The following is a 12,519-nucleotide window of genomic DNA, read 5'->3' on the forward strand; positions in this document are numbered from 1 at the left end:
TGCGCTTTACTAAAATTGCATCATATACTTTTCATAAACCATACAATGAAAGAAATAAGTTGTGCGTCGTTACCCGTGACTCATCTTGCACGGGGGGTGTAAGACAGGGTTTTTCCATCATTGGTCACATGGCCGGAAACAGACTTACGGTTTGCAAAAAGTAATTCTGGGCTCAAAATCAGTTCCTGCACACTAAATGTGCGGGAGTTGAGGTATACATGCAGTGGACATGGTGGGGTTGTTATATAAAACAGGGTGATATTCAGACACACAAATACAAAAATAATTGGTTTCTACTCAACAAATCTTATCAGTCAACTTTTTCCTGGATTAAAAAGTTTCATACAGAAAATTCAGTAAATGTAGCCATCAAGTCCAGCACTTGACAAGGACAGATTAAAACCAGTTTCATAGATAATGTTGAGTAAAATGCTCACTTACATTATCTGGCAATCAGGCTGATTACAGCAAGTTGATGAAAATGTTGATGAAAATATGCCTGTAAAATTATTGTTTACTTCAATGACCACATGACAGGAAATAGTTAAATATTCCAGTTTCAATGACAACACATTAACAAGGCCCACTTTGTTACAAGCTCAAGTTCAGTTATTTATCATGCAGCACTGCAAGAAAGGTCCATCAGTCTTGGGGTTAGTGTCACATGTCATGCATACCGACACCTCCAGCAGATGCTAGGGGAGCAGATTTGCCCTATCTGTTGTCCACATTGCAAGCCTGGCTCCTTCATTCTACACATAACATACAGAGAGTAAACTACTGACAAAAGGATGCTCATCATGTCGAGTTCCTTAAAACCCCACATGGCAGAGGCTCAATTCTCACCCAGGCCATTTTAAAGCAAACACTGACAGACCTTGAGGCTTATGTAATAGTCCTCAAAAAACAGTTTGCATACCCCAAGCACAAAGGATACTAAAAAACCCTTTTATATTAAGGTATTCAAATAAAGCAGTTTTTATCATGTGAGAAAAATGCTTGAGGTAAATTAGCAAGTGGGGAGTGAACATGTGATTATAATGTTAAAGTGAAACATGATACAAAAAACTTTTATTTGGATCTTTTACTGCAAGATGATTGCATTTCACTCGTATCCTGACTAAGGCTTTGGGTTTAGATATGATAAATACAATAGTTAAATCATTTCTTTTTCAAATTAAAAACTACTGTCTTGGAGCTGTTAAAGAATCTATGTTTAACGAAAACAAATACATCAAACACACATTGTTATACTGTATGTATGTAATTTTCTAGGAACATTACTCTCACCTTTTAATTACAGAATTGTTGTATAACATCAGAAAAAGTTACAGAACAATTTTCTCCAATTATTTTTTAAACCAGAGACAGCAGAAATACAATTCCATGTGCTAATCCATTTCTAATGAGAGGAATTAAATCAGCCTATGATACTCCAAAAGTCTACAAATTCTACTTAACCTTAGCCCATCAGCACAATAACATAGAGAATGCACTCTGAATGCTCACAAAAAGCACAATTGTCCTTTTCAATATCCCATCAATGTGAATATTATGACCGTATTATCATGAAAATACCAAAGAAAAACAGTTTGTTGTACAGGATCCTTGTTTTGTGCCGAATTTATCAGAGCCAATATTATTGATTTGATTCTTTGATTTGTTCTCCTATTACATTTTGGCTATTGTTATTAGGCCAATAAATATGTTGATAAACATTAAATACCTTCAGAAGATTATATCGGCTGATGTTTCAGTAGAATTTTTACATAATAAATATGAACGGTATCTATAATTGTAATTTTATAACTAAGTAACATACCGTCCAAAATGCATATGCACAAACATTGTATCGTTACTGCAACAAATCATTTCAATACTCAAAAAAAATAATCTTACCATCATTGTTATCCAAAATCTTCCGTTTGTTTAACAAAATAATTACATTAAATATTACTTGTATAAGAAATACCTCATGTCAAACATGTAAATATTTTGACTTATTTTAGAACTTAAATTGGCTAATATTTTGCTTTGTAATTACAAAATTCATTAAAACAAGGAACACATTGAGTGTCCAACTACAACCCTAGTAACAGGAAGAATACTTAAGTATGGAAAAACTTGAATTGATGCATTTCCTGACAGGAAGTTGGGTCACTGATAACATCTGCTCATATAAGGCAAAGCTGCAAAAACATTAATGGTTTTATTTATTAGCCAGTGCTACTGGTAAGGAATTTTCAATTAAACAACAAGTATATGGCCATTTAAAACAATTGGATATGAATATTGTAATTAGTTAGGTAATATATAATTAAAGTCTATGAAAATGGATGCCTGACTAGACATCTCATCATGTTACGTTCCATGTATGCCCCTAACATGACAGGAGTAGCACACTGAAATGCTGTGGCATTGAGGCTTCAAGGGCATATCCAACTTAACGCTGGTGTTTCATGTGCATGCTTTCGACATCTGCTGTAAGCATAGCAGTGCCATGTAAGCATTTGCATTTTAAAAAGGGAACTTTATTCCATGTGTTTGCAAAAAGGAATTTAAAAAAAATGTCTTTTAGTAGAATATCGTCCGACAGTAAAAGTCATTTTCTTTCAATAGTCATGATTGTTCAAAAAGTAGATCCCCTTCTATGCAGAAACAAGAACTATCATAGGAAGTGGCAAACGCACCTGAAAGGCTTAGTTGGACAGATAGCCATTAGTACCTATTGGGGCCTATATTGACAGAAAGCCTTTAGTATAACAAATTTTCATTACCACATTCCCATGCAGTTAGGAAATATTGGTCCATTACATTTTTAAATGGCAAAGTATGAACACAAAGATGAAAAGTCACTGCAAGATGGAGGGGATGTCAACTCATATCTGTTGTACTTTTAAAGGAGATTGTTGGGCATTACTGAACATGTAAGTCTAAGGTCCCTGGGCCAAAGCGTCCTTCAGTTATTGATTGGAAATGGTTTTCAGCTCAAAGTCACCTGGACCTTGACCTTTGACTGACTGACCTCAAAATCAATAGGGTTCATCTACTGGCACTGACTAACCTGCATAAAAGGTTCTTGGGACTGAAGGTTATTTAGTTATTCATCGGAAATGCATTTTTAGTTAAAAGGTCACTGCACCTTCACTTTGTCCAACTGACCGAAAAATCTTAAGGGTTTGTCTGCTGGTCTTGACTAACCTGCCTATCAAGTTTGGTGTCCTTGGGCCCAAGCATTCTTCAGTTACTCATTGATCAGAAATGGATTTCAGCTCAAAGTCACCACAACCATCCCCTTTGATCCACTGACCTCAAAATAAATCGGGTTCATCAGGTGATTGATAGGAAATAGATTTTTAATATCACCATAACCTTGACCTTTGACAACCGACCTCAAATCAATAGGGCTCATCTGCTGGTCATGAACAACCAGTCGACCAAGTTTGAGGTCCAGTCGCCTTAGAATTCACAAGTAAGTGATTGGAAACTGTTAGGACAGACAGACAGATAGACCCTCAAATTACTTATTAAACAAAGAGGTTCCACAGTTTCATCCTCTATGTTTTCCCACATAACATTTTATTATTTTTTTGTAGATAAGATTTGTTGCCACATTAGCCATGTGTTTTCAAGCCAAGCCATATCTGCATTATATATTTGTGAATCCCATTATTTCAATTAACTTTTTGGGGTTGGTCTTTCAGGCAGATGCACTGGTGTGACTGGTTCCATAGTCAATATACTGCTTTCTAGGCAATCCTTCTCATATAAATGATTGTGGCAAGGGCAATCTGACAATAACAACCAGACGTCAGACGTTCACATTAAACTCCCTCCAACTCTCTATCTCTACAGTCCACATGCCTTCCTGTCAAATACCAAATCCTTTTTTGGTAATTATTCCAAAATAATATTCATACAGGATAGGAAGGCCTGTAGCCCTGCAATTTGATAAATGTTATACAATAACACAATGCTAAAGGACTGAAAAAAATCACAAACAAAATATTGAATTCTGTCAATTGTATTTAAAAATTATTCTTTTGACCATCCTGAAACTAAAATTGCATGATTTTTTATTTCCTTTGATATTGTCCAACTTCTCTTGCCCTCTGAAAATATAACTTTCACTATGACTCTTGTTCTTGGGTAATAATGTAAAATTTTACAATAATGTTCATACAGAAAACAAAGTCGAATATCAGAACAAAGCTTGTACAGTTGCAGCTATGCAAAATGACCTTGACCAAAAAGTCAGTAAATAGTATTCAATTATTTTCTGTTGTCCTGAAATGGCAGTCAATAAGTCACTCTATAGGACAATTAATTCTCCAGAAATATGGCATGTATGAGTCACCATACAGGATTGTTAAGCGACCAGAAAAAAGTTGTCAACTGTTACATATATGCTATATTGTCAAGCTTTCACTTTTCCATGTTTCACAAAATGTGCTAGTCTCAGGGTTCATCCTAGGGTGAAATTTTAGGGAAAAGTGACTTCTTCCTCAGCTGAATTAAGAGAGAGGTGAGACAACAAAGAAAAGATGCATTTTTGCTAAGCGCATACATATATCATTGAATATTTACAATGGTCCCAATGAATAGTGACATTATTTTAAATGAAATCAAAACAAAATAACATGCTAGTTCCAAAGTTCGGACTTAAGAAACAACCAAAGAATTCTGCTATGTGAATTCTGTCAATATATGAGATGTGGCATTCTGTAAGCTGTGATTAAGAGCCATCATTAACAATATTCATTGTAATTTTAACGAAGATTCGAGTTTTTGCGGCGTTCTCAGAGTAAAATCCTACATGTCAACACCTACAGCTAGGTATTACAAACATGTGGTATAATGCGTAAGACAGAAGAGTTATTCACACCTTCACACATTGACAGTGCACACATTAGTATTATGCCAGTTCACATTACGCATATTTATTTATTATCTTAATACCCAATCATACTACGTTAAATCTTACGTACAATATCGAAATGATCTATGTTTATTTACACTTACCCAATTGATGTTAACCATACCTGATTTTACACTGTCAATTTAACTAAATTTATAAATTGATGTGAGTTACATCCCTTTGAAGTTACAAATATAAACAAACACATTTTCCACTATTTATTTCTCTTCTTTTTTAGCAAATTTGGCAAGAAATGGTCTTCGAAATAAAATGTCAGAGGCTTAACTATGGATAGGACGCAGACATTTTTTTCATTGAATTGGGTTGCAAAATCAACAAAACATCCCATATGTATGATAGTTTGTATGATACGATTGTCTCACTTTGGATTGAACTTTCTGAGTAAAGTCATTAAAAGGACTGTACTGTTCACCAGATTGGCACCAAAAAAAGTTTTTTTCTGTAACGAATCTCAGGACAATTATTTAATAAAATGTTTTATTCTTTGATATCATAATTGTAAAAATAAATACCAAATGTAAAAAAAAATTGAGTCCGAGACCGGTTCGAACCAGTGTCGCCAATAGTGTTGTATCCACTGTGCTCTGAAGGAACACCCTAATAGGTTGGTATATTTTAGCTATATACCTAACTTGGTAATATCACATGATAACATCGACTAGCCAATCATGCATAGATATCACGTAGACATAACTAGTAATCTTTTTTCATGGAAAAATACGAAAAAAACTGTGAAAAACAAATTAATTGTAAACTATGTAGTTTTATAGTTATTAAGTTTCAATCCATTGTACACATCGATAACAAGTTTATGTCAGTTTTCAACATTTTTCTTTTTTTTCTATTTCATCATACGGAGTACAGCCCCATTAATGTAAAATCTAGCAACAGATGTGGCTCCAGTACAGATGCCTGGGGGACTCAGGTATGGCTTCTGTAGTGTGTGTGGGTGTATGTATGTATGTATGTATGTATGTATGTATGTATGTATGTATTGTATTGTATTGTATTGTATTGTATTGTATTGTATTGTATTGTATTGTATTGTATTGTATTGTATTGTATTGTATTGTATTGTATTGTATTGATGTATGTATGTATGTATGTATTTCTTTAGACATTGCGGTCAAGGATAACACCCATGGAAGTGCAAGCACTTATTTCCAACAGGATCCTTTGTTTTTTTGCTGAAGGGACAGCATGCTGAAGAGACAGTGGTGGGATACAAGGAAGTCCGGGTGCGATACCCTAGCGCTTTTTCGAGGAGACCCCTTGATTCTTTTACGTGCTTGGCAGTGGGTTTTTTTGGTGTAATTTAGTGCCTTCTAAAGGCTGTTTCCCCTTGCGCAAAGATGTCCATTTTCCCCAAAATTTCATATTATTTTCCCAATTTGATTAATGTAGATTACGTTAATGAATAAAAAAAAAATGAATTTCTTGAAATATAAACGAAATCTTGACAATACTTACTCTACACAGCATAATGTCTGCATAAAAAAGTTAGAACATGTATATTTACCATTATACTTAGCTATTTTGGCCTAATTTTGTATTTTTCCCAAAGTCAACTTTTTTCCCAATTTGCAAGGCACAGGCGGTAAAAATATTTCCAAAAAAATCACTGCTTGGTGTAAAGTACTGTTACACGGGGTACAACTTTCCTGGGTTAAACCATAGTCTAAAATATTAGACGTGTTATACAGGATTCTTCCAATCCCTAACGTCTAAACGGGAATGTGCAAAAAACGGGGGTGTTTTAAAAATATTGAAATTGTTTTAAGTGAAGTATTTTATGGTTGAAATTGATCATAAAGAGTTATATTCATATTTTACCATGTAAGTGAAATGCTATTTTGCACTAAACAAGCATTTAATGCATTTAAACAAGTTGTTTACCTTTCCAATAAAACGAAAGTTGACTGACACAGAAAACAATTTTGCGAAGGGGAACAACCCGATACAATCGTAATAACTCGGCCTCCTCCGACAAAGCTTTGAGATAGACCTCCTTATACAATCGTAACAACTCGGCCATGGCCGAAATGTTCCGAGCGATTTAAAACTGTGCCCTGAAGCCTTGCAGGTGCCCTTCATGTATATATCGTAATGTTTTGACAGAATGAAATGAAGAAAAGCCGTCAAACTCATAATTATAAGTTGGATATTTATTTTTTTATGTACGGAACTAATATAAAATAACATTATCTGGTAATATTTCTTGTTTTTATGATATTTTATAGACGCTATATGCTTTAACCCAGAATCCTGATCGGAACAACTACCCACTTTTGATACTAAACAATTTGTACGTGAAGGATTTGCTATATATCAAAAATCTAAAAAAAATCCGTCAACGTACAATAATTTGGACTAGGTTAAACCAGTACTGAGTACACCACTTATCCAAGCCCTATCCTTTTAATGCCAAGCGCCAGGCAATCGAGCTACTTGTACCAATTTTTAAAGTATTTTGATATGACGCAGCCATGGATCGAACCGACAACCTCCCGCTCTGTAGGTGGAGCTTAACCACTAGGCCACAGAGACAGCAGTGGTTGAAATTAGCATAAGCCCGCAAGCCCTGCACTGGTAAAATGTCTTCTGGGGTTGCTCAAATTCGGATTTTTGTATAGCAGGGCTTGTTCAAAACTTTTATGCCAAGCAATACAATAAGAATTCGGGCTTGTTCATCCAAAAGTCTAATTTCAATGATTGAGAACAATATCATTAACGGTAGACAAAATCATGAAATCTTGGTAAAGCTTACCAAGCCCAAATGCCAATTCATTTCGCTACGCGGCTGATTCTATTTTATCTTAACGAAGACAGCAATTTGGCTTGTCCGAATTGAATATCCGAACCTAACCGACAGTAAACATAGCATATCTAAATTTTCGATAAGAACTACCTGCTGAGAGGCGTTGTGGTTCACAATGAAGCAGAAGTGTTAGTGTTCTAAGTAAATGCTGTTTTCACATTCGATTGCCATGCGTTAAACATGCAAATTAAAAAATAACGAACAAAAACAAATTCCTACGAGACGGTGACAGGGAAATCTTACTAATTGTGAGAAACGTAAAAGGCGTACCTATTTGACCTACACCATGCAGCGGTTGCGTCCCTTTTTGCATCCATCGACTAAGCCTAACTATGAGAAATATACTTGCTTTGGTTCATGTTCTGAAATCTCCGACGGTCAAATCAGAAACAAGACATCTTGTCTCTTCTTTATATAGTATTTCAATTACATTAAGATCTAAATCGTTCGTTATACAAGGACCCCTTCCATGCAAGCCATTACGCTTGAAAGACATTCAAACGGCCTTGTTTTATATTGTACAGATATGACTACAACTTAACTTCGGTTAACAGTTCAAATTGAACTCAATAAGAACTAACTGAAAGTTATATATATATATAAACAAAAAACGCAAATTATTAGTTTGGGCAAGAATATATGAAGCATAACGCTTGAATATCCCTCGAAACTAACATATTGATAAATTATCAAAATGTTTAATTAAGATGACAATTAGGTACAGTTAAATTCTGTCTAGTACATGTTCCTGGGCGGCATGTACAAATATGTAGTTAAATTTCAACCAGCGCAAATAGAATATCTTACCTATAATATAATTTTGGTTTAAATAAAAAACAATTGTGAAATTATAAACATTCATTAAAAAGAATATTTCAAATGCCGTTTTCGTTTTATACGTACGCCTATTGCCCCGAAAAATAATTGTATGTAATATGTTATATAACAGTTACAAGTTACAGTTATAAGTCTGACATACATTTTAGCACAAAAAGGGAACAAATACAACAGGAAACGGACAAACGGAGGTTTTTTTATGACAAGACAACTTTATGGTCCACGGTGGAAAAATGTATCGTAAATAAAGCTTGCATTAAAACTACATCAAACGTACATTCATTCATACATCCATCCATCCACACAGCCATCCACACATCCTTCTCTTCATAATATATTTACAGTAACTGTCGACATATAAACTCATATTTTCAATGTGTTTTTCTGGGGAAAAAACACAATCATACAGTTTAGAAATAAGTTTTAAAACTATTCACAATTCACACTTCACACATATTCATAGTGATATAAAAATAACGTCGATTAATTATAGTATTTAAAATACACGCCTATTACATACCTGTGGTGCAAAGAAAATGAGCTATCGGCACGTCCGTGGTGCAGCTTAGCCTTTTATTTATTGTAAAAATACGTTAGTATGCTTTATATTTCATCCGATATTTTTAGTACATGGACATATTTCGGAAATCGGAGTATGTGGTACCGTAAAAGAACACTTTTACAACGGGTTGGCTAAGATTTCGTTTTAATAACGTACGAATTGTGGTGCCAGAAGTTTTTCTCCCGATTAGGACTTCTGAATATTTTGAGAAATGCTAGCATTTCAACTACATTTCGGTGCATAGACAAACCGTGAGAACATTATGGCGCATGTAAAAAACTGTAATATATAGTACAAACGCCGGTACAAATAAAAACTTTCAAACTCTTCTTAAAAAGGAAATATGCATATATTTATAAAAATGGTGGCGCTGCTACTCTAGTGATGGAGCATTGGAGTAGTGGTGGCGCTGCTTCTCTAGTGATGGAGCTTTGGAGTAGTGGTGGCGCTGCTACTCTAGTGATGGAGCTTTGGAGTAGTGGTGGCGCTGCTACTCTAGTGATGGAGCTTTGGAGTAGTGGTGGCGCTGCTACTCTAGTGATGGAGCTTTGGAGTAGTGGTGGCGCTGCTACTCTAGTGATGGAGCTTTGGAGTAGTGGTGGCGCTGCTACTCTAGTGATGGAGCTTTGGAGTAGTGGTGGCGCTGCTACTCTAGTGATGGAGCTTTGGAGTAGTGGTGGCGCTGCTACTCTAGTGATGGAGCTTTGGAGTAGTGGTGGCGCTGCTACTCAAGTGATGGAGCTTTGGAGTAGTGGTGGCGCTGCTACTCAAGTGATGGAGCTTTGGAGTAGTGGTGGCGCTGCTACTCTAGTGATGGAGCTTTGGAGTAGTGGTGGCGCTGCTACTCTAGTGATGGAGCTGTGTAGTAGGATTTGCGGTGAAAATGATATTATGATTTAAATCTTTTGGAAAGAATACAAAAAATGCTATTTTTACAATGCATTGTTATAATGCTTGTTTTGCCTGAATCGGGAGAAAAAAATCAAAAAAATCCTGGCACCACAGGTCGCACAATAATGAAACGAAAGCGTAACCAACCTGAGAGGTAAAAGTGTCCCACTTTGTACTGCATTCTCCGGATTTCGAAATATGTCAATTTAATATAAATATCAGATGAAAGATAAATCATATTCACAATGCGTACAAATAAACAAAAGGCACAGCTGCACCACTGGAGTGTCGACAGCTCATTTTCTATGCACCATCTATTTGTGGTGGAGCTGGCGTGTAGTAGCCGTGAAATGCGTTGGTTTTCATTTAGGCGAATATAAAGTATTTGCTATAGTTTCATCCTCGCCCGTTCAACTAGAGTCCGTATTTGCGTATTGGCCCGGTACTGTCCGGGAGCGGCGTTTATTCATACCTACACACCGTATGTATAACCGTTTTCAAACTACATGTAAAAAAGTAAAATTGATACGATCGTATTCGTGGTTCGTCTAGAAACACATGTATATGATTCCGTATGCAATAAGCAAGAGCATCGGAGCACATATTCAACGGTGAAACAGTCATCTAAGAAAGAAAAATGTCATCCACCGAGCTATTTTCCGACATGAATAACAAACATACACAAGAAAAAAGTTGATGCATAGCATCAAGTCGGCGCAATGAAATTAGAAGAAAAACGTGCATGCAGATAACCAAAAATGGTTATTATTTCAATGATAATATTTTTTTATGTTGGATGTACATATGCTCGAAGGACATTATGGTTAATAATATTGTTACAATAGTTAAAGCCCGGAATTATAGATATTCTGTTGTTGTTTTTTCCAAGCTAATCCTCCGGTTAAAACTGAATTATAACAAAAATATACATACGTTTCTTCGGAAGAAATAGAATCAGTGGTATAATACATATTTAGATTTTAATAGCATGAAATTCACCTTTTTTGTACCGGCATGTTATGTGAATTCCTTGCTTTATATTTTGTATAAGTTTTTGTAACACATTTCACTCATATGAGTATATAAAACGGGGATAAAAAATACTATATATTAAAAGGGAAACACCTGGAGTTCATTCTTTCGAATGACATTTTCAAAACAAACAATTAAGCTCAATGTTAATTTTTCAGAACTCGACATTTTTGCTGTCACCAAGGGAGATTACTGCGTACCGTGTAACCTTCATCTATTTGGACTCAATCGGAACACCGCGGCCTGTATCAATCTCGGAGATGGCCGAGTTGTTATGATTGAGTTGGTATTTAAAATCAAAATTTTCAAAATGATAAGCAGGGCTATTATAAGTTAAGGTTTCATTATCAATTAAAGTGTAAAGTTTTATAAAACATACTAAACTTCATGTTTTATCATGCAACGTGGAAACTATTGAAAGCAATGTTCTGCAATTTATGAACTAGTCCCTAAGTTGGAATATTTTTTCTAAAGTAATGTCAAATATAGTCGGCGCCCAGAAGGGCGCCGACTAATATTTCTGGGCGCCGACTAATAATAACATCATCAATATCATAACAAAAAATACTTGCCGAAAAAACACACACGAGTAGTTGTAAGTGTTCGACAAGTGTTATATAGATTTGAAAGAATCATAAATAGATATAAGCCCTTGATTTTGTTTTAATTCATATTCAAAATGTCCGTTGATTTTTTTTTCTGGTATCTGAATGCTATATCTTGTCCAGTGGGTGTAGGCCACCCCACTGAAAACAAAACTCCTTTTCCGTTAAGACAAAGGATAAAAGATATTCAATGACACACCTTATAATTCTCAATTTATTCTCCTTTTTTAAAGCTATAAAAGGTTATTTGCACATAAAGCATTTACAAGAGGGACCTGTGCAAGTGTGGGTCAGTTTTCTAAATTCCAGATAGTTTTGAGAGCATCGTATTTCCTTTGGGAGGCTGTTCCATACCTGACGGACTTTAAAGTGGAGAGTTCTTCCCATATTTATTTGTTCTTACTGATGGCACATCTACACAGTTTTCATATAAAATTAGATCTACATGTCTTAAAAGCTACAAGGTTTTGAACATATTCTGGCGAGATACCATACGGACATTTGTATGTTTCAATAGCGATCTATCTTACCCTGCTCAGATGTAGTAATGTTGGCAATTGAACACTATGAAGAAGATTTTCGTAAGTTGAGGTGTAATCATTAAAAACATTTTTTAAAGATCTGTATTAAATCTTTTCTATTTTTTTTTCGGTGTCGGTCTTGCTACAAAAATGCAAAACAACAAGACAGTAATTGAAATTGGATCTTATGAAAGATTTAAAGATAGTTAGCTTAGTATTGGTTGCCAAAATTTTCTTAGTCTTTGAAGGATTTCAGTTGCTTAGCTGTATTTTGCACATTTTAGAAATCTGGGCATCAACATTAGAATAAACTA

General features: G+C 35.1%; 1 protein-coding gene across 8 annotated transcripts in view; it reads right to left on the reverse strand.

Moving 5' to 3' along the window:
- LOC128213519 (CAP-Gly domain-containing linker protein 4-like) overlaps window positions 1-7,989 on the reverse strand; it is a 28,306-nt gene extending 20,317 nt beyond the window's left edge. For 6 of the 8 annotated variants that reach the window (XM_052919298.1, XM_052919295.1, XM_052919297.1 and 3 more), the window contains exon 1: window positions 1,900-2,097. The gene's annotated coding sequence lies outside the window, so the exon portion shown is untranslated. Of the gene's footprint in view, window positions 1-1,899; window positions 2,098-7,847 lie in introns of those variants that run through there. The other 2 variants (XM_052919292.1, XM_052919291.1) reach the window with 2 other exon arrangements.
- Between the last annotated feature and the right edge of the window lie 4,530 nt (window positions 7,990-12,519).

This window comes from Mya arenaria, chromosome 13 (genome assembly GCF_026914265.1).
Source record: "Mya arenaria isolate MELC-2E11 chromosome 13, ASM2691426v1".
Lineage (NCBI taxonomy): Eukaryota > Metazoa > Mollusca > Bivalvia > Myida > Myidae > Mya > Mya arenaria.